The following is a 19,164-nucleotide window of genomic DNA, read 5'->3' on the forward strand; positions in this document are numbered from 1 at the left end:
ATTCCTAATGTTCTCCATTCTCTTAAAGAGAGGACATGGGTAAGGGCATGTCAGACAAATGGGCTGATCCAAATAATCATGAAATGGCAGCAGAGTTTTGACTTCTCTCCTGATCGTGACCTCATGCTTTCAGCATGTTCAGTGGAAATATGCCTATGTTTGAATTTCTGCTGTAGAGCTCAGTAAGAACAGAGTGCCAAATTCATCTCTGATGTAAGCCCTGTTTGACTTCAGCAAGTTTACTCCAGGGAGAGATTTGGTTCTGTGTACTTATGTGTACTAAGTGGAAAAGTGAGGGTTTCTGTTAATGCTCTCTGCTATGGTTAGGCTGAAAAAAAATGCTATAGAACAGTGTTTCCTGTGAAACAAGGAACCATATTTATGTATCTATATCTCTACAGCTGTCTCTATATCTACTTACTTGTAAAATTAAACTATCGGATAATGAAAGTGGTCTTAGAACCTGAGGTAATTAATATGGAGGCTTTTTACTCATTAACAGCAAACTTGCATTTGCTTTTGAGGGAGAAGTATGGGCAAAGCTGGGTGTAGATCTGCAGGACTGGAGGAGCAGGAGCAGTTTTGGATTAGGATACTGAGTGCAGGACCTTGGCAGAGCCACAGGGAGATCAAGGCAGGCCCAGCAATGGGATGGTGCAGGCCAGGCCTGTGGAGGGTGGGCAGGAGTCACAGATTCCTGCACTGAACAGTCCCAGACAAAGTCATCAGATCATTCTCATCAGAAGAGGCAAAGTTAACCCAAGGAGACATTTCAATGCTGAAATGGAAACCACTCATGATTTTTAAAAGAATTACAGGAGAACTGAAATCAAAGCTGACACCCAGTTGTAGCCAGGTGGGGTTGGTCTCTTCTCCCTGGCAACTTTCAGTAAGACAAGAGGGCATGGGCTTAAGCTGTGCCAGGGGAGGTTTAGGTTGGATATTAGGAAGAAATTCTTTCCAGAGAGGGTGATCAGCCATTGGAATGGGCTGCCCAGGGAAGTGGTGGGTTCTCTGTCCCTGGAGGTTTTTAAGATGAGACTGGATGTGGCACCAGTGCCATGGGCTGGGAACCACAGCGGTCGTGGATCAAGGGTTGGACTTGATGATCTCAGAGGTCTTTTCCAACATGGCTGATTCTGTGATTCTATGATTCTTTTTCTTTGTGATTTAGGAAGACCTCAGGAGTGGCGGGAGGCTGCTGGGGCCAACAGCCTCCCATCAGTGCTCCCTCCTGCAGAGTTTGCCCCCAGCTGTGAGTTGCAGGGGTGCCCCCAGCACCCTCGGGCATCCTCTGGAGCTGCAGTGCTGTCAGACTGCACAAGCCTCCTCTCTTCAGGGAAGACAAGAGCAGAGATGGGTACAGTTCTGTCTCTCTTGTTTGAGTTGGTGTGTTCCTACCTCAGTGGGAGCACAGTGCACAAACAAGGGATCCAGTCACTCACAGCAGGGCTCCCCAGGAGTGACAGTGTTATGGCCCTCCTGGGCTACTCCTCTGCAAAGGCAACCACTAAGGAGAAAGGAAGGAAGGAGGAACATGGATAAGCTTGCTCTCCTCCCTGTAGCATCCTGCAAGTTTGTATAATGACATTTACTAATGCTGCCCACATAGTTCTGTCTCAAAGGAGTCTGGAATAGAGGTTAGACTTTGTAGGTCACCGTTATAAAATCAAAGCCCTGCTTCAAAGCTCTCCACTGACTGGCTGTGATGCAGGGCAAAAAACTTGTACTCTTCTGTGCCTCATTCTGCCCCAGTAATGCCAGCTCTCCTTCAGGAAGGCTTGGATGGCTTAGAGCCATGGCATTCCTGCAGGAGAACAGCTTATGGGTTTGCTCAGTGGCTGCTCTGAGTGAATCCATAATACCACAGATTAAAGTAGGCTGAGTTCTTACTCAGACTCCCTCTCTGCCCCTCACTGACAGTCTTCCTTGTGCTTCTGTGCTTCCTGGTGAAAACACAAGGTGGCACTGAGTCAGCAGGACCTTGGCTGACAGTTGCCTCTGCATTTCTTTCTATTTATACACAATTATGGCAATTTGCAAGATCTCCTGTGGGGAGGCTGCAATCTCCCATCTCTCCAATCGTCTTGTGAGGGCAGTGCCAGTGACCAAACTGACTCATTTGTTGCAGGAGTTATTGTATAGTCACTTTATGTTATGTACTGACAGTTTTAGTAAGAAGTACAGTGCCAGAGTAACCTGGCAAAGGGACAGTCCCAAGGACTACATTCTTACATCTGTGTCTCTGTGAGAAAAAAATTACAGTTGAGAAAACTAAAGGAAAGAGGAAGCTGTCTCAAGGAATCCAGGGATGACCTGAATGGTGATCTACCATCAGGCCCAGACTCCTCATCACTGACAATATTTCTGCTAGAGAGAGAGAGGTCTAAATTGCAAAACCCCATCTCGGCTCCCCACAGGATGGACATGCCTTTAAGTTCTACTCTTTGCTAGCAACAAGCAATTACCAAATGGGAAACAGCAGTAGCATGATTACAGCTGTATGAAAATACAGCTTGCCCAGGCCCTACTGATGGCTTAAAACAGCAGTGTCAAAGCACCAGCTACACTGTGCCCCTTTCCTCTTTGCTGTCCCACTGAAGGTACATGACTGATAACACAGTTAAAACTGGGATTTGCCTTCCTCTAGGATCTGGGCCTGTTAAACAGAGATAAGTGCACTGTTTACAATGGAAGAATGTCTGACACCTAGAGGGGAGAATTGGGCAGCAACCCCTAAGGTTCATTCCTAGACATTTTGTAGTACACCATGGGCAATGAGCTTATTCTCTCAGGAATTTCCTCATGTGGGGATGTGGGGATGATAAGCTTTCCTTCCAATGGACAGCAGTGTGATGACAGAGTACTGGGTAATACAAAGTTCTAATAGATGTGCCATGCAAATAGATGAGATTTGTACTGCCACTGCATTTGGGCTGTTTGATTGAAAGGGTTTGTTTGCCTTCCTGCAGGGTGAATGTCATTTTGTGTGACAAAGCTTGTGCAATATGTTACAGAGAAGACATGCCCTCATAAAGAAATTTCCCTGATTCTTTTTTTGGCATCACTGAGGTGATAGGACTAAAGCACAATAAATTTTTTGACTGGAAGGTGCTATGAACATATAAAAAAATCTTTAATTTACCTTTCACTTATTATAGTACTGCCCAGCCAAAAATCCTGTTCTGTTTTCCCTTATACAAGGCACAACAGCATACAAGGCACAACAACAGTGACAAAAACAAGTGTGTTATTTGTGGATCATCTCTCCAAGCCCTGTTTGCCCTGGCCTCAGGCAAGTCTCTCTGGGTTCAGGGACATGTTTCCATCCTGTCCATTCCCACTGCCTGTGCTTCCCCACCTTGTTCCTGGGCTCTGTGGAGATCCTTTCCCGATCCTCTGCCCACAGAACAGTTTATTTAACCTTGAAGTTCCCTTATCAGCTGCATCACTCTGCTGTAGCTGCAAGACCTAAATTGTTTTCCACCGTCCGTGAGCTGAATGGGGCCAGGCCTTCAGAGAGCACAGGCTTGGAAACACTTTAAATTAGGCAGTCTGAGATGGAAATGCTGTGGGTAACAAGGAAAAACAAACAAATCCCATCCTTCTCCCAAGGCCCTCGGCTCCTTAAAAGCCTGGTGGCTCTGTGGGAGCCCCAGCCCGTTTCTCAGGAGAGTTGTGCACAGCACATGACTTAATTAAGTACATATTTCTGTGCAATGTGGAGTGAGAGGAGGCTGGTACCAGAGCAGACCAGCAAGCTGTTCCTCTGTCCAAGCTGTGCCCTGCAAATAGGTGAAATACATAATGCCATTGCATTTGGGCTGTTTGATTGAAAGGGTTTGTTTGCCTGCCTGCAGGGTGAATGTCATTTTGTGTGACAAAGCTTGTGCAATATGTTAGAGAGAAGACATGCCCTCAAACAAGAGCACATACCTGTTCCTTCAAGGGGAACTGTGTGCCTTTAATCTCACTTGCACTACAGTCTTGTGTAGTAATTAAATGATTCGGGTCCCCTGGGACTGCAGACTGAATGCAAAGACAGATTATGTCTTTTATGTCTTTGGTTATCTTTTTTTTTGCACTTGGATGGCGAGTTTCCATTCCTTTTGCACGTGGTTTTCCAGCACAGGTGTGATTTTGGTGTCTGTTATCACCAAGTTTGACATGGCCCATAAGAAACCAGGAGGAATTATGTGAGAAGAGTTTACCTGGCTGCACAAATGCTCTTGGGCATCAGAAGGAGCTGCCTTCCATCCTCCCACGTGTTTATTCAGGTCCAGGTGAAAAAAAATTATATAATTAAAAGTGGAACATATTAATTCTTTACAGCACAGGAGATCCATTTAAGGACTGGTGGCAGAACTCTGCTGATGGGAGCTCCCCTGCAGAATGTTCCAAGCACAGTGTTGTCTCTAGAGTTACAGGGTATGGAATGATGTGGAGCTGACAACACCAGTCTCTCCAATGGAGGGCATGTGGCTTAAAATGTCAGGAGCAGAGTTAGAAGATGATGACTTTATTGGTTCTGTGGCTCAACCAAAACCCACTAAAATCGGAATTCTGTATTTGGTTGAGCCAAACACTGTTCTTTAATTTTCAATTTACTTGTCCATTTCTCCTGGGCTGTTTTTTTTACCCTTTATTTTTCACTTCAAATCAATTTCTTAAGCAAAAAATATTTTAAAGCAATAAGGAAACGTTTTATACCAAAATGAACTGTTTTGACATTTTGAAAACTCTCCCCTGATTTTCTGCAAATACTACTCAGCAAATTCAGTGCAGTCTCATCAACAGCTTTATTCTCATAATCTCCTGCTAAAATACTATTTTGTGCAAACTTACTGTCTGATGGGAAAAATACTGACATATTTCTTATGGAAAGGCAGAAATGAGGACTGTTAGTAAGGACTTCAGACACCTTGGCCCATTTTCCTCTCTGCCACTGGCATTTTGTGTGGTCCTAGAAGGTCACAGCACTTCTCTGCTTGTTTCCTCTTTCTCTGGATGACAAGGTCTCAGTCAAGTGCTGCTACTCAGTGTGTATCCATCCAGCACAGACTAGTGTGGGGAACTGATGCTGATTGTGATTCTGGGTGTTATTTTGATAATAATTTCTATTACAAGTTCTGTTCATGCAGTGAACAGGTTGTGGTGTGTGGTTCCAGGTCAAGGAAATGGATTTCACTTTACAAACATAACAGAACTTCATCTGCATGAAATCCTAATTGCATCCTTTGCCTTTACTTTAAGCAAGCAAAGCAAATTACAACCAGAGCCAATACTATATATATTTAGATATTTCAAATACATTCCCATTTTAAGCCAAATGCTGGGAAGCTTTTGTTCATCTTTTATTGCTGTGTCTCATAGTACGTAAAGGAGACCAGGATGGGCATCCCACCTTCAAACCCAGCCCAGTCCAGCCTGCCCCAGCCTGCCCCTGGGGGTAGCCAGGCAGTTTGGACTCCTGGTTTTGCACTAAAAGCACAGAAATCTTTCCCAAGGATCTGTAAGCACGGGATAATGTCAACCCTATTTCACACAGTGCCTTGAGCCCAGAGAGAAGTGGTTTGAAGAAGATTGTGCTGTGAATCAGAGTCAGAACCAGGCTCCTGGACCCAGTTTGCTGTTGCACAGCTGCCCTTCACTGACAGCAACATGAGTCAGAAAGTGCCTGTGCATATGGTTCCTAAAATAACTAGTAATCAGCAAAATTCACAGCCCTTTTACTCAGTCACTTCTCTTGAAAGAGTTGTTAGGCCAAAAGTCTTTTTTCCCCCTCTGTCATACAAGTGCTGCTCCATTGAAGATAATGGATTTGTTTGGGTGTATCAGAGAACAAGATAACCATTGTGGTGTTCAGGAGGCATTTTATCCGTGTAAGGATTTGGCCAATTACTATTATTTAGTTACAGGCATGTTGCTGTTTTGCTAACTGCAAAAGAAAGAAAATCTTTTCCATTAGATCTAATCAACACAAGAAGCTCCTTTCAAAGAGAGGTGAGAGGACAATCAATTTCAAGCTGGAAATGCAGTGTGGGAACCTTTGGATAGTTCTTTATGCAGCCCCACCATGCCAAGCCACGAAACTTGAGCCAGCTCTGCGTAAGCCACTTTTACAGAGGAGAAGCAGTGCAGCTCTGGTAGTTCCACTGAGACTCACAGCCCTGCTGAGATGTTCTGTTTGGCCCAGGCAGACCATAACCTTTTTTTCCTCTGCCACACCCCAGCAGACCTACAATCTTGGTATTTTCATCTTTTTTTTTATTCCTCTTGCTCACTAACCTTAAGAGTTTTGTTGATGTTGTTTGAAAAGCACAGTCATGTGACTAAACTGACCAACTATAAATTTATTAAATAAGCTGTAAACCTGGGTGATTTTAAAACATTGCTCTTAAGGTTCATGAGAACTTTTTCCATTTATAGAAGGAAACCAAATGAAGCATATAAGTTGTACCACAGTGTGCATAAAGCAGAAAGAATTTGGCATCAGCCAAGCCTATCTGGGACCATTCCTTTACCATGTACAAGCTGTTGAATCATGAAGTTGCTGCTTTGTCATCCTTGCCTTTGCCCGTGCCTTGACCTCTTGATTTAATCTGGGAGTTGTTTAGGGAGCTTTCTATCTAGTGTTCTCAAAAGATGGCAGGGGAAGTCTGCCTTCTATCCAGCATTTGTACAGCTCTGAGTAAATTGCTCCTGCTCCAGCACTTCACCTGTGCTCCCACTTCGCTCTGAGCATCACATCCATCATCCATTAGCTCGACTTGCTGGATCATGACTCTGTTGCTGTGGGTATACAGAGATTTACAGAGAGATACAGCAGTGGTGACATGGAGGGTATCAGACACCCAAGGAGCAACCATTCCCAAATTGCCATATCCTAGTTCAGTCTCTGACCTCAGGAACAATGCTGCCTCAGGTAGGTCAACTTACAGACAGGTCCTTGGCTTCTGTTTCCAGAGAGATCACTATATGACCTTCCAGAACCTTTGCTTTTGACTTGTTAATATAGTACTAATTGTTTGCCTTTTTTGGTTTCTTTTGGCATGTTTTTAGTCTTTATCTACTGTGCTTTTAGAAAAAGTGTCAGAGAAAACGCTGGAGAAAAGATCATCTCTGATGTTTACTGATAAAAATGTAATCTTTCTTACTTTGATTTCTTTCTTTAAATGGTTGTTCTGGGCTAGGGACAGCAGACATGCTTTTAATCTATTTGTTTGAGCAGGTGGTCAGCCAGAACACAGAACCACCTGGTGCACAGGGCTAACCTTAACACAGCCCTCAGGTGCTGGTGTTTGGCATGGCAGGAACTCAACTGCAGGAGTGTCTCACCTGCCCCCTTCCCATAAGGGGCAGAAATTACATGGGGAGCTTTGCCTCAGCACCACTGGCAGCCCCATTTCCTCCCTGAGGCCTCCAGCTGAGCCCAGAGGTGATTCCCAAGCTTGTGAGTACAGCATGGTGAGAAAGGCAGCCTGCAACAATGGCTTCTGCCCAGAGCACCCACCCACGGTCCCAGGAGACCAGGCTCCATCATCTGCTAGTCAAACTTGCAGACTACCAGCTCCATGTTTTCCCCTCTGCTGCCCTTCACATGTGAGAGGTCCTTCCTGTAGGCATTCAGAAAGCCATGTCATTATTCTCCCTTGTTCCCCACCTTACAACTCTTTTACTTCCTGCAAGGTGATGCAGTGCTGACACCCTTGCCTGCCTTGCTGACAAATGCTTTACCCCACCACCATGTCATCAGCCAGCTTTTGTCTTTCATCTTTACACTACAAGTTTTTGGGGGCAGGCCGTGGTGTCTCACTTGGTGGAGGGCAGTGGGGTCTATGCTTACTGTTGCTGTAAACCATGTATGATATTTAAGCAGACCACACTAATCTTTTTAGTGCAGTCCTCCTACTGGTCTGGTCCACCTGAGTCATAAAAGCTGCCTCACAAAACAAGCAGAAGACCTAATATTTGAGGAATGCAAACCACATGTGCATCAGCCCAGGGAGCATGGGCATTGCTAGCAGGGAAGGGGTTAATCCAGTCTTTTTTTTTTCCCCCTGCAGTCCCTGCCGGGTGGATGAAAATGAATCACATTTCATTCTGCTCTCAGTCAGCCGAGATTGCTCTATAATTTTGTTTTTAGTCATTCGTGACTGAGACCTTCCCTGGCAAATTTAGTCACCGAATGTTTTTGCTGTTTAGCCCCAGTCGTTTGAAATCTCGGGGGAAAGTGGGTTTCATATTGCGACAGCTGAGAGATGAGCAAGGGGAAAGCTGATGGATGTTGATAGTTCAGGCTGATGATATTCAGCATCCCTTCCATATCCCACATAGCTGGGCAGAGATACTCAATTCATTTATTCATGATCATATACAAAGCATTTTAGTCTTCAACATCATAATAGCTTGTGACCTTAAAGAGACACAGTCAAGTACTTTTTGGGCCAGAATTTAACCTACTGTAGAAATTGCTATCTGCTGAAAGTGATAGCTAATAATAGCTGCAGCCATTGCCATTCTTCCTGCCATCTCTCCATGCATTACTAGTGAAATTAATTTCATGACCATTAGAAGAGATAGAAGTGTATTATTTTCCCTTGAACAAGGGGAAACTGAGGCACAAAAGTTAAAACACCAGCCACATACACAATCAAGGACAAAATTACACATAAGATTGAGGTCTTCTGTTCCTGTTAAGAATAGTCAAACAGTGTCTTACACATGCTAAACAGTTAATTTGTGTCATTAATCCAGGCTTAGCTCTTGAAGGAACATTTCAGAAAGAATTTGAGAGAGAATAAAAAAATAATTCCTAAAATGCAAAAGCTCCCTTTGTTGTCTGTGCTTTAGCAGCACTAGCAAAGAACTATTCCCACTATTTCCAGTGGTTTTGCAACTGCATTGACAACGTTTCCAAGGCCCAAACAGGAAACCAGATAAAACTGAGACATGGAAGTATTCCTGCTCCATTCAGAGAAAGGAAGGCAGAGGGGGAAGGCAGAGACACGTGCATCTACCCCTGAGCTTTTGCAGGCAGGGCACAATGGCAATCAGCCTGATGAGAGACATTTTGTTCCCCATTTTCCAAGAGGAAGGTGCGAGCGCCGCAGAGTCATGCAGCCCCTCTAAATGGAGTCCTGGTTCACTTGTCATGATCAGGAAATAAGCCTGTAGCAGGATTGCAAAGGGCTGTGGCACAGCTGAGACGTCCAGTCGTGTTAGTATGGTGAGACCCTATGGTTTCTGTGGAATGGTGCTGGCTGTTGACAATAGGGGCTGATGGAGAAGGCATTTCCATGAAGTTAATGGCAGTCTGGTGGAGGGTAGGGCCTGAGGCCATTATTACCATTGTAAGTTCTGGAAATATAAAAATGCAGAGAGAAAAAATAAAGAAAATTGCCTTTTTATATATCAGAGAGAGTTTAAAGTTGAGCTGGCTGTTGCCATGGCTACAATATTCAGTTTGCAGTCTTTAGTTATTTAAGACCAGGGGCTCGATCTTGCTGAATCAGTGAACTCAATGGAAACATGTCACCCAGCCTCAGCAGGGGGAGAATGAAACCACGGTAGGGCAGCAGGAAAGGAGAAGCCATTCCCATCCCATTAGAGATCACATCCCCTGTGCCCAAGGAGGCTTTCTGAGGTGCAGGAGCAGTGCCTCTGTGAGGAGATGGGAATGGATACAGGCCACTGCAAACTCCTCAGTTCACAAGCCAGGATGCTCCACACTGGCTCTCAGTTCCTCAGAGCACAGCATGGGCATCTTTGGAATGGAAATGACTGGGAGTAGGGCTGATAACCCCTGTTTGTAAGCTCCAGCAACTACCTAAATATATGCTCTGTAGTAATAATTTTTAAGATCAAGACTTCTTAAAAGGAGACAGCTTTTCACTGGCAGTTAAGCATGTCTCAGATCATGGAATTGGCAAGGTTGGAAAAGACCCCTAAAATCCCTGAAATGTTCACCTTATTCCCAGAATGGGCTTTTCATGGCTCATCTAGCAATGACATAGTTTGTGTTCATGATGGAAAACGGGAGTTTTCCCAGGGTGGATGTTCAAATTCCTGTTAAAATGGATTAGAATCCCTTAAAGATCCCTGTCTACTTGGATTAAACTGTGAAGTCAGATGAGACCGTGGAAGAGTATTGAGAAAATGCAACCAGCAGGGATTTTTCCCCCATCTTTACTTCTCTTCCAGGGGATTCCCAGGAGGACATGCTACCAAACAACATTTTGTGTTGTAAAGTACTGTCTTAATAAAAAAAGGGTCCCAACTCTGTGCCTTGATGCCATTCTTCTGTCTCTGCCCTTGCCAGAGAAGAACCAGAAGGATTTCACAATCTTTAGAGAAAGAAACAAGAAAAGTACAAAATCAAATTCTCCAGGTCAGAGACAGCACAGTGTGCATGTCCTCTGTAGCAGTGCCCCAGTGTCACAAAGTGGCTGCTTTTCTGTACAGAAAACAAGTGTGTTTTATAGGCTTAGGTGCCACACTGAGAAACACAAATGCCTTATAGTTGCAGAACTGACTACCACATCAGAATCTGAGCTGAAAATGTATGGATATGATTCTCTGAGCTGTGCCTGTCTCCTAAAGTGTATCTGTCTGTCTGTATAAACATATTATCTCAGAAATGAACACAGTAGCTTTGTATTTACTGTAATGATGCCACGTCCCAAAGCTGCACTGCAATGCCCAGGGTTTGTCTGTGGATCCCTGTCCCCCCCATTCATCCTGCAGGCTCATCCTAGGGATATTCAAATGGTTCCCCACATCTGTAGGTTGGCTGTTTCCCTGCCTTTCTGATATATTATGTGCCTTCCTTATTGCCTCGAGGATAATGGTGGTCCTGTGTCCCTTTTGAGCCATCTGGTTCGGATGTGCCGTGGTCTCTGGCTTTTCCTCCTCACCAGACGGGAGGTAGAGCACTCCCCAGATCAGCCTCAGAGCTTCTGCCACCCCCAAGTGAGACTAGATAAGAGTGCCCCATATTGAGACAGAGGCAGGAGAGTTTTATCAGGCAGGAACATGAACCAAATGAAAGCTTTGGGATTTTGCTTCAAAAGGAAGATGCCATTAGCAGCCCCCTTTGTGTTTGGCTGCATGGGTGGGCAGGCATTTTATTAATGTCCTGAGCAAGCAGAGGGAACAGCTGCCTGTATGTGGTTAGTAAACAGCAGAGAGACTACATTAGTGTGAAAATAAAGGACTCGGGAGGGAAAAGGGAGTTTTCCAGAAAAGTTAAACACACCCAGACAACCAAGATCTTGTCTCCTCAGAGAGCTACACCAGTGTCATCAAAAACTCTGGAAGATGAGGAGGGAGAGGTCTCCCCAAGAGCTAGACACATCCTATTCACCACCAGCATCACTCCATGCTTCCTTCCAGCTGCTCTCCCAACTACAGAGCCCTTACACACCTCTGGCCTCTTTCCAAACTGTGCCAAGTCCTCCCTTTGTGATAAAAACAAACACATCTCAGTTTCCAGTTTAGAGCTGAAAGGCAGACTCGGATTACAAGCACAGCACCCCCCACCCTGTGGAAGAACAGGGGGGTTGCTCACACTTTCTTCCTCCTCCCATGAGGGTGCTTTTCCAGGCTGTGTTAGCAGCACTTCCCAGCATTTCTGTAACATTCTTTCTGTCTGCTTTCCAACGAGGTAGGACCCATTTGGAGAAATAAGCGTGCTAGGAAGCAGGAAAGGGATGATTTCCTCATTCATTAAATCAAAACAACTTGTATTGGGAAATACTGAAGATGGATGATGCAATTGAACTTCCTTTTATAAATGAGTTATTTTTTGTTGACTGTTGCTGCCATTGTGTGTGAATCTTAAGACTTAAAAATTGTGAGATAATATTGGTTAGGCCTACGTGTGTTAGAGAGAAAGGCTGTTGAGAGTCCCTAGAAGGTCTTTTTCCTTTTCACCTAGAAGCTTTCTACCAAGGAAGAGAAGTTTCAGTACTGATCACTCTGCTGCGTGGACTGAGGTTTGCTGGAGGTTTAGCTGTTTTGTGGGTCACAAGCACGGGCACAGCCATCCCTTCATCACCATTGTTTGCACTGTGTAAATCTGGATTTGATATTCCAAGGTCACCTCCAAACTCACCACGGAGCAGGACGAGGCCTGGGATATTGGCCCAATTTCCTGTCCCTAATGTGTGACTTAATACACCACCTTAGTATATCTGTAATATCTACACAGGAATGTTACACAATTTACATGTTGATAGGTAGTTACTTTTCTCCTTATGTCCCAAATCTGAATTTCCTTTTCCTCTCTCTCTCACCCTTCTTCCCTCCTTCCTTTTCTTTCCCTGAGCTGTCAGCACTAATGAACACAGAAACATCTTTATTTAACCCCTCGCAACATCTTCTGCATCTGAAATCCCTGGTAATGGCTTATGGGGAACCTTCCATTGATTGGGTTAATAGAGAACAAAATTGCCTCATAACTGTATTTCTGTTTGATTTTAAAACTGTGTCCCCTATCCCCAAGAGTTGTTGGAAGGAGTTGTTAACCCTTTCATTATTCTAGTCCTGATGGGGCTCCCATTGCCTTCTCTGGATGCTACCCAGTTTGGAGCTGGGGAAGCTGGATGGAAATTAGTACAATCCCAAAACATAATATGGGGTATTTCCGTGATGATAATGAAAATAATCTGAATAGAAGAAGTATCATGAAGGAAACTATGCATACACTGTAAATGTTACTGAGAGAGGGTGAGAGTGTGGATTACTGGGTTCCTGTATTCAGCCCCTCATATAAAGAACTCAGCCCCTTTTCTGTCACTCATATTCTTCACCTGTGCTAAGGGAAATGGAGACCATTGTCTTCTTATGACTTCTCTATTACCTGGGTTTTGTCAAAATGCTAGAGAAATGGAAAATGTTGCCTGGCTCTGCTGCCACCCTTTGGAATTACACTTTCCTCTGTGCATGGTTCATGCAGCATTTGTGTGGATATAAAGGTGTTTGTGAAGTGCACAGAGAGGGTTTCCTTATGTCTCTGTACTGCCTGAGGCCATTGCAACAGTGGATGAATACAGACTTATCCTGGCCACCAAAACAAACTGCCAAAGAGAAATTCAGATGGGAAAATAGTCTGCAGCACGTGTGTGGGTATTATAAATCTTTGAGATCTCCTTCCTCTCTCTAATGGCATTACTGCCCTCGTTTCTGGTCTTTAACAACCTGTCACAATGGGAGATGATAACAGTGACATACTTTCATATAATAAACATATGTGCTTTCCCCCTAAAGGGTCCAAGTGTGCTTTGCCAACATGTGTGGCAATAACCATCACTCCCTGGCTGTGGAACAGACATTTGAAAGTACAGGGAAATGTATGTGGAAATATGAAGAAAGGAACAACGCAGTTTTGCTTTGAAATTTTTGTTTAGATGAGATGAAGGAGGGATATTTCACAGCAGTGGGAAGGAATTCTCAAATGTTAATTTGATCAGAGCAAACAGAACAAATACCCCATCGTGGCACAAAGGTCTTTAGAGGCAACAGTAATTAAGGATAGCAGCATTTTAATTTCTTTTTAAGGATTGCAAGAAGTGCAGGTCCCTTTAATTTTCTTGAGGGGTTGGTTCAGCACCAACTCTGTGAGAAGAGTTTTCCCTCAGAATAATAAATACTGTTTTCTGAGGCTCTGCCTCTCCTGCAGGTCTCTCTTCCACAGCCCAGCAAGGCCTGGTAGTAATTAGGTGATGAGATTTGAGAAGATCACAACATAGGCAGATATGGCTGCAGGTTTTCTGCCTCAGTTTTCAATTATTATTTATCTGAGCAAAACAGCTCCTCTGCTACATTGTAGTGGTTCACAGGATAATTTTTCAAATGAGCATTTTAGTTAATATGCCATAATGGGACAGATATGCAGACTGAGCCTCCTAAAAGATTTAGATGTTTATGGTATTTACCGTAACAGCTCCAGCTCTTGGACTGATTCCACAGTAATGCCTCTTTCCAGACTGGTTCAGGGCAGTCTATGACAACCATCACAACATTCATCCTTTCCATCTCAGGAGTGGGTTCCCACAGCTAATAAAGATGCTTTGCCTGTCTGCTGTTAATTTGCTGCAGATGGAGACCCTTCTTGGGTAGCAGAGAGCCTGCTCTAGTGACTGCACTCTCATCCCCAGCAGCGCCGTGTCCTTGCACAAACAATTTGTGCACATCTTCTGTCATTAGCCATTGTACCAGACCTGCCCAAACACACAGCTAGCAAACACTCTCAAGCCTTTTCTCTTGCAGCCTGGGACATTCCCACCTACTGCTGTGAGAGAGAACAGCCTCTGAGGTGGGGTAACTGCTTCTCCCCGAAAGCCTGGCAGAGACGTCAACACAAGCACTAAAGACTCTACCATTACAGTCCTGATTTGGGCTACACTGCTCATGATTTTCTCCTGCATGTCATTTACACTCTTCTCATCCATTGCTGGCGGTGATGGGGGTATGAATCACATTACTGCAGCTGGTAATTTTAGAAACACTGCCTGGGAATGCTGCTAAATATAGAGAGGGGCGAGTGAAAGGCCTTCCTCTTATCAGGCATCCGTGTAGGTTCTTGGCATCTCATAGATACAGGTTGTATCCTTCCTGATGTAAGGCTCTGGAGAACCTTTGATGGCTGTCCATCAGAGAGCAGAAAGCTGCCTGGGGCCAGCAGTACATTACAGAGGCTGAGAGGCCTCCCAGGGCCAGGCAGCTTATTGGCACTTTGTCAGGTAGGGACTGTGGATGAGCACTCACTGAAGGCTTAATGGGAGACCTGCTCTGGGTCCTCTACAGGGGATCTTCAGGCTGCATAGGAAGGAAGCAGCACTTGTGCTTGTACCCACAAGCTGAGGGGTAACACACCCAAGCTGCAGTGGGTGGAGGAGGAGAAGGAGGAGTAGAGACAGTGTAGACCTCTAGGCAGGACATGAGAGTACAAGCCCTCCCAGCAGGAAGAATTAAATCCAATGGTTCAAGGCTGAGTGAATAAAACTATCACACAGCTCAGGCCTGACAACTTTGCTGTGAGGCCTTTGGTTGCCATACAAGAGATGCCTCTGCAAAGATCCTTCCAGGCATCAGCGCTTGTAACTCATGATCATAGTGACGCTCTCCCTCTCAAATGGTGGAGAGCGTGGAGGAGTTCTGCCAGTACTGCTGCTGTGAAGAAAACCAGGACTCTCTTCGTTACTAAGATGGTCTAAGTGAAGGGTTTCCTGCCTGATTAGCACACTGAAAAGCCTTCCTGAGCAGTCAGGGGGCATGAGAGCCAGCAGGAAGGTGAAGCCAGGATCTTCCAACCAGTAGGACTGAACTGAGTGGGAGTGAGAGTAAGAGTAAACTTCCACGTGTCCCTGTGGTGCCAAAGTAATGCAGCTTTATTGGTGAGAAGCCACAGCCCACTTTCGCTGGCAATGGCAGAGAGATTCCCAAGTTTCCATGTTTGCCAGCTTTGGTTTCCTCCAGGAGCAAGAAGTCACCCTACCAGCATTACTTCATCTGTCTGCATGTGAAGGGAGTTTGAGAATTATTGTTTCCCCCTGTATTTTTTTGCCTAGATTTTTTTGCTTCTATTTTTTTAGCTTTCCCCCCAAAGACTCAAAGTCCATTCCTCTGCCAAGTACAACCAAGCGTCAGCATTTTCCTAAAAAATGTCCATTGCCAAAATGGTTTTCTGCCCCCAAAATGTCACTGGAATTACTTGAACCAGTTCCATTTATACTGGCAGAAAAAAAAAATCCCCAACAAGTTGCCAATATGCATCTCCATGCAAATGACATCTTGCAGCCCTGTGATAACCAAGACTTGGAACATTCTTGTACATGGAAAGAGGAAAAAAAATGGTGTCTGTGCTTGTGTTCGATGGGTGACAGGAAGGAGAGCCCATACAGAAAAGACCTTGCAAGCCAGAGCAGAAGAGAGCTTTCATCTCCTTCCAAACAGAAAAGAGCCTGCATATCAACTGTAGAACAGAGGTACAATTTCCATGCCAATCCCAAATGAATCCTGCACGCCAGTGTAGAAGGGAATTTACGGGTCAATATAAGGGAGCATTTCTGTGAATCACACTACAAAAAAGGTGTTCATACTGACCCAAAAGCAAACAGTTTTTTTCCCAAATTAGCCCAGAAGAGAGCTTGCCCATCAATGGAAAAGAACCTGCCTAAAAATCCCCTGTAGCTGCCCTTGGAGAAAAAGAATGACAGAACCAGTCTTTTCAAACATAAACCAATTAACAAGGTAAAAGAAAAGGTCTTACGATAATTAAAAATTAAAACCAACAAGACAACAGTGTAAAAAATGAAAGAAATGAATAAAAACAATTAGTAGAGACGAAAAAAAACAGGGATGGGAATGATATAAATTGAACCTATTATAAGGCACTAATGACATTCGAAAACCTAATTTTTACATTGTCAAACCATTTTGATTAAGTGTTAAACGCTGCTCTTACGAACTTGGCATATATTGTGCAAGAGCAGTAATTTCTGCCTTTATCTTTTTCTCTGAAAAGGTGCTTGTGTGCTGAAAGAGGCAGCAAGCACTCAGGAGTTATCAGTGCTCCTTTCCCTTCCTGTCTACATGCCAGAAAGCCCCAGCCCCGCCTGATAATGGTTATTTTCATGTTCACGGGGAGTGGGACCTAAAGTAAGATTGGGGGGCAAGGACGAGAGAGAGGTGAGAAATGATGAAGGCACTGGGTGCTGATGAGGAAAGCAGACATCTTCCTAACTAGGAAGGAAACTTTTCTCCTTTTTTTTCCCTTTATTTTTTTTTTTCAAAAATGGAATAAGCAAAATAATTGAAAGAGAGAAAATTGACTTTTTATTGCTTTTTAAGTGCTTAACACGAAGTTTCATCTAGTAAAATTATTGTTATTTTTATCTTTAGCTGCGTCGTTCGTGCCTCTCCCTCCAGAAGCCATTTCTCCGGTTCAGGATGCCAGCTGCAGGGAGCCGCGCGGGGAATGACAATGCCCTATGCAAATACAGCGCATCAGCCGTCAAGCTGCTCCACAGCCCCCGCCCCTGCTGGAAGCACAGGAGGAGGCAGGAAGGCAAAGCCTGGCCCTGGGAGGGGCCACAGCTCCGTTGGTGCAACTGGGAGGTGAGGATGCTCCACTCCTCCCTCGGTATTGCCCGTGCCACCCAGCAGGGAGGGACCGGCCAGGGAAGAGAGTGCTGGATCCAGGTACGCATCAGGAAGGACCGGGGAGGCCAAAGGTGGTTAGTGATTTGGGATCTGTGACTCCAGATCACCACAGTCTTGGCTTCCTAGAGTCAATTCCCTACCCCAGGCCACATGTCATCAGCTGAAAGTCTGTGTGATTGCCTGTTGCCTAATTTCAGAGCATGGGCTTCTCTTTTCTGTCCAGGTCTCCTCTGAAACTCTCGCTGATAAGATTCAGTAACATAACATACCAGGTCCTGGGAGACCTGTGCAAGGGTTTGCCACTCCAGAATTGGCCAGAAATATGAAAATGAAGGGAAGTTTCCAGTAATAATTTTTTTCATGAAAACTGAGAAAGAACCAGAAAAGCACTTTGCAGGCTAGAATGAGTATATGTCAGTTTGAACTGTTCTTGGGTCCTGTGCACTCCTCAGCTCTGTACATAAGAGAGTGACAGACTTGTAGATGACAGATCTGGGCCAGGTGACAGAACAGAATCCAGCATGATGGCCCACATGCTTCTCCCCAGCACCTGTAGAGCAGCAAGTCACAATAACTCAGACAGGGCTGTGCAGTCATCATGACCAAGGGCAGCAACCTCATGAAAGGTGATTACACAGAAACCAAAGTGGGCTCAAGAAGCTGGCACGTCTGAAAATTATGGTAGGGAGAATCTTTCTGCTCTGGCAGGGCACAAAGTCTTTTCACAGAGACATTGCATCCCTGGGGATAAAGGATTTGATCACAACTCAGTTGGTGCCAACCTGACACAGGAGAAAAATCTTACATTACTAAATGCTAAAAGACAGCTAAAGGGAAGGAGTCAGAAGAGGAGGTAGAGAAACAAAAATAAATCAGAATCACCACAGAGAAAAGAGACTGAAGGTAGAGTTAAAATATAGGAGAACTTTTGGAAGGTAAAGATTTTAGAAAGAAACAAATATTGAAGAAAAAAGGAGGGGTATAAAAAGACAGGACATAAAGCCAGGCAGTGTGGTCATTGTCATTTATATCAATTTTTAGTGCTTCATTTCTGCTGCCCCAGGAATAGTTCATAAACCACAGCATTTATGATAGGGGTGGTGTCACACACTGCAAACCTATTTGTGAGTGCTACCACTGGGGGATCACATGTGAAACTGGCTTCCACTGCAGCTGACAGGCTCAATAAAGTCAAAAAGATCAAGAAGAACACAGGTGACAGGCTGTATTTGGAATGTTCATGTTCTTCTCTCTTTTTGTTGCACAAAGAAAGGAATGTGAATCCCCCATGCTACCAGTCACCACGTTTTTATTGTAAGCCTTGTAAAATCTGATGTTAAAGTCTAAGCTCTCGGGTCATGCAATTATGTGAGTCTCTGCTTTCATTTTTTAAAATGTCAGTTTCTAACCTGTCTACTTGTGGAGAAAGGCTTGGAAGCACAAACATGTACAGACTCAAAGACAACTAATTATTGATTTTTTTAATTTTTTTTTTAATGTCTTGATGCTGGGTTCTTGATTTTGAATTTCCAGATACAAACAATGGGCACAATGGCTTTCTTGCAGCCAGCACCAAGGCAGATGTGAAGCTCTTACCATATTTTCCAGTTTTGAGGTCTAATATCTCCACGAACTCTCTTGAAAAACCTGTAGGTCTTGATGTGAGTGGTAGAGTCTTCACCAACCTTTAATTTATAGCAAGTGCCTCACAGAATTGAGTGAATACAACTAAAATCTACAAAGCTTAGTCAGTTTTTATTACCTGTAGATACATTCCTCATATTTAATATTGATCATATTTATCTGCTCCTTTTATTTAATGTGTCAGATATCTGGGAGCAAGCACCCATTAAATCCTGTCAAAACTGGACACAGCTCCACGGTGCTAAGAAAAGCCATGATGCTGAGGATTCTGGACTGAAAAAGCAATACTGGGGGTCCATTGAGGAATTCATTTCATGATGTGAGAGAAGGAGCAGCAATTCATCAGGTCAGAAA

General features: G+C 44.3%; 1 long non-coding RNA gene across 1 annotated transcript in view; it reads left to right on the forward strand.

The window, feature by feature from the left end:
* Window positions 1-17,115, forward strand: part of LOC127481812 (uncharacterized) — a 59,660-nt gene extending 42,545 nt beyond the window's left edge. The window contains exon 3 of the long non-coding RNA XR_007908328.1: window positions 16,906-17,115. This is a non-coding gene — a long non-coding RNA (uncharacterized LOC127481812). The remainder of the gene's footprint in view (window positions 1-16,905) is intronic.
* The last annotated feature ends 2,049 nt before the right edge of the window (window positions 17,116-19,164 follow it).

This window comes from Manacus candei, unplaced genomic scaffold (genome assembly GCF_025592945.1).
Source record: "Manacus candei isolate 608988 ecotype Guabito, Panama unplaced genomic scaffold, ASM2559294v1 h1tg000082l, whole genome shotgun sequence".
In the NCBI taxonomy this organism is placed as follows: domain Eukaryota; kingdom Metazoa; phylum Chordata; class Aves; order Passeriformes; family Pipridae; genus Manacus; species Manacus candei.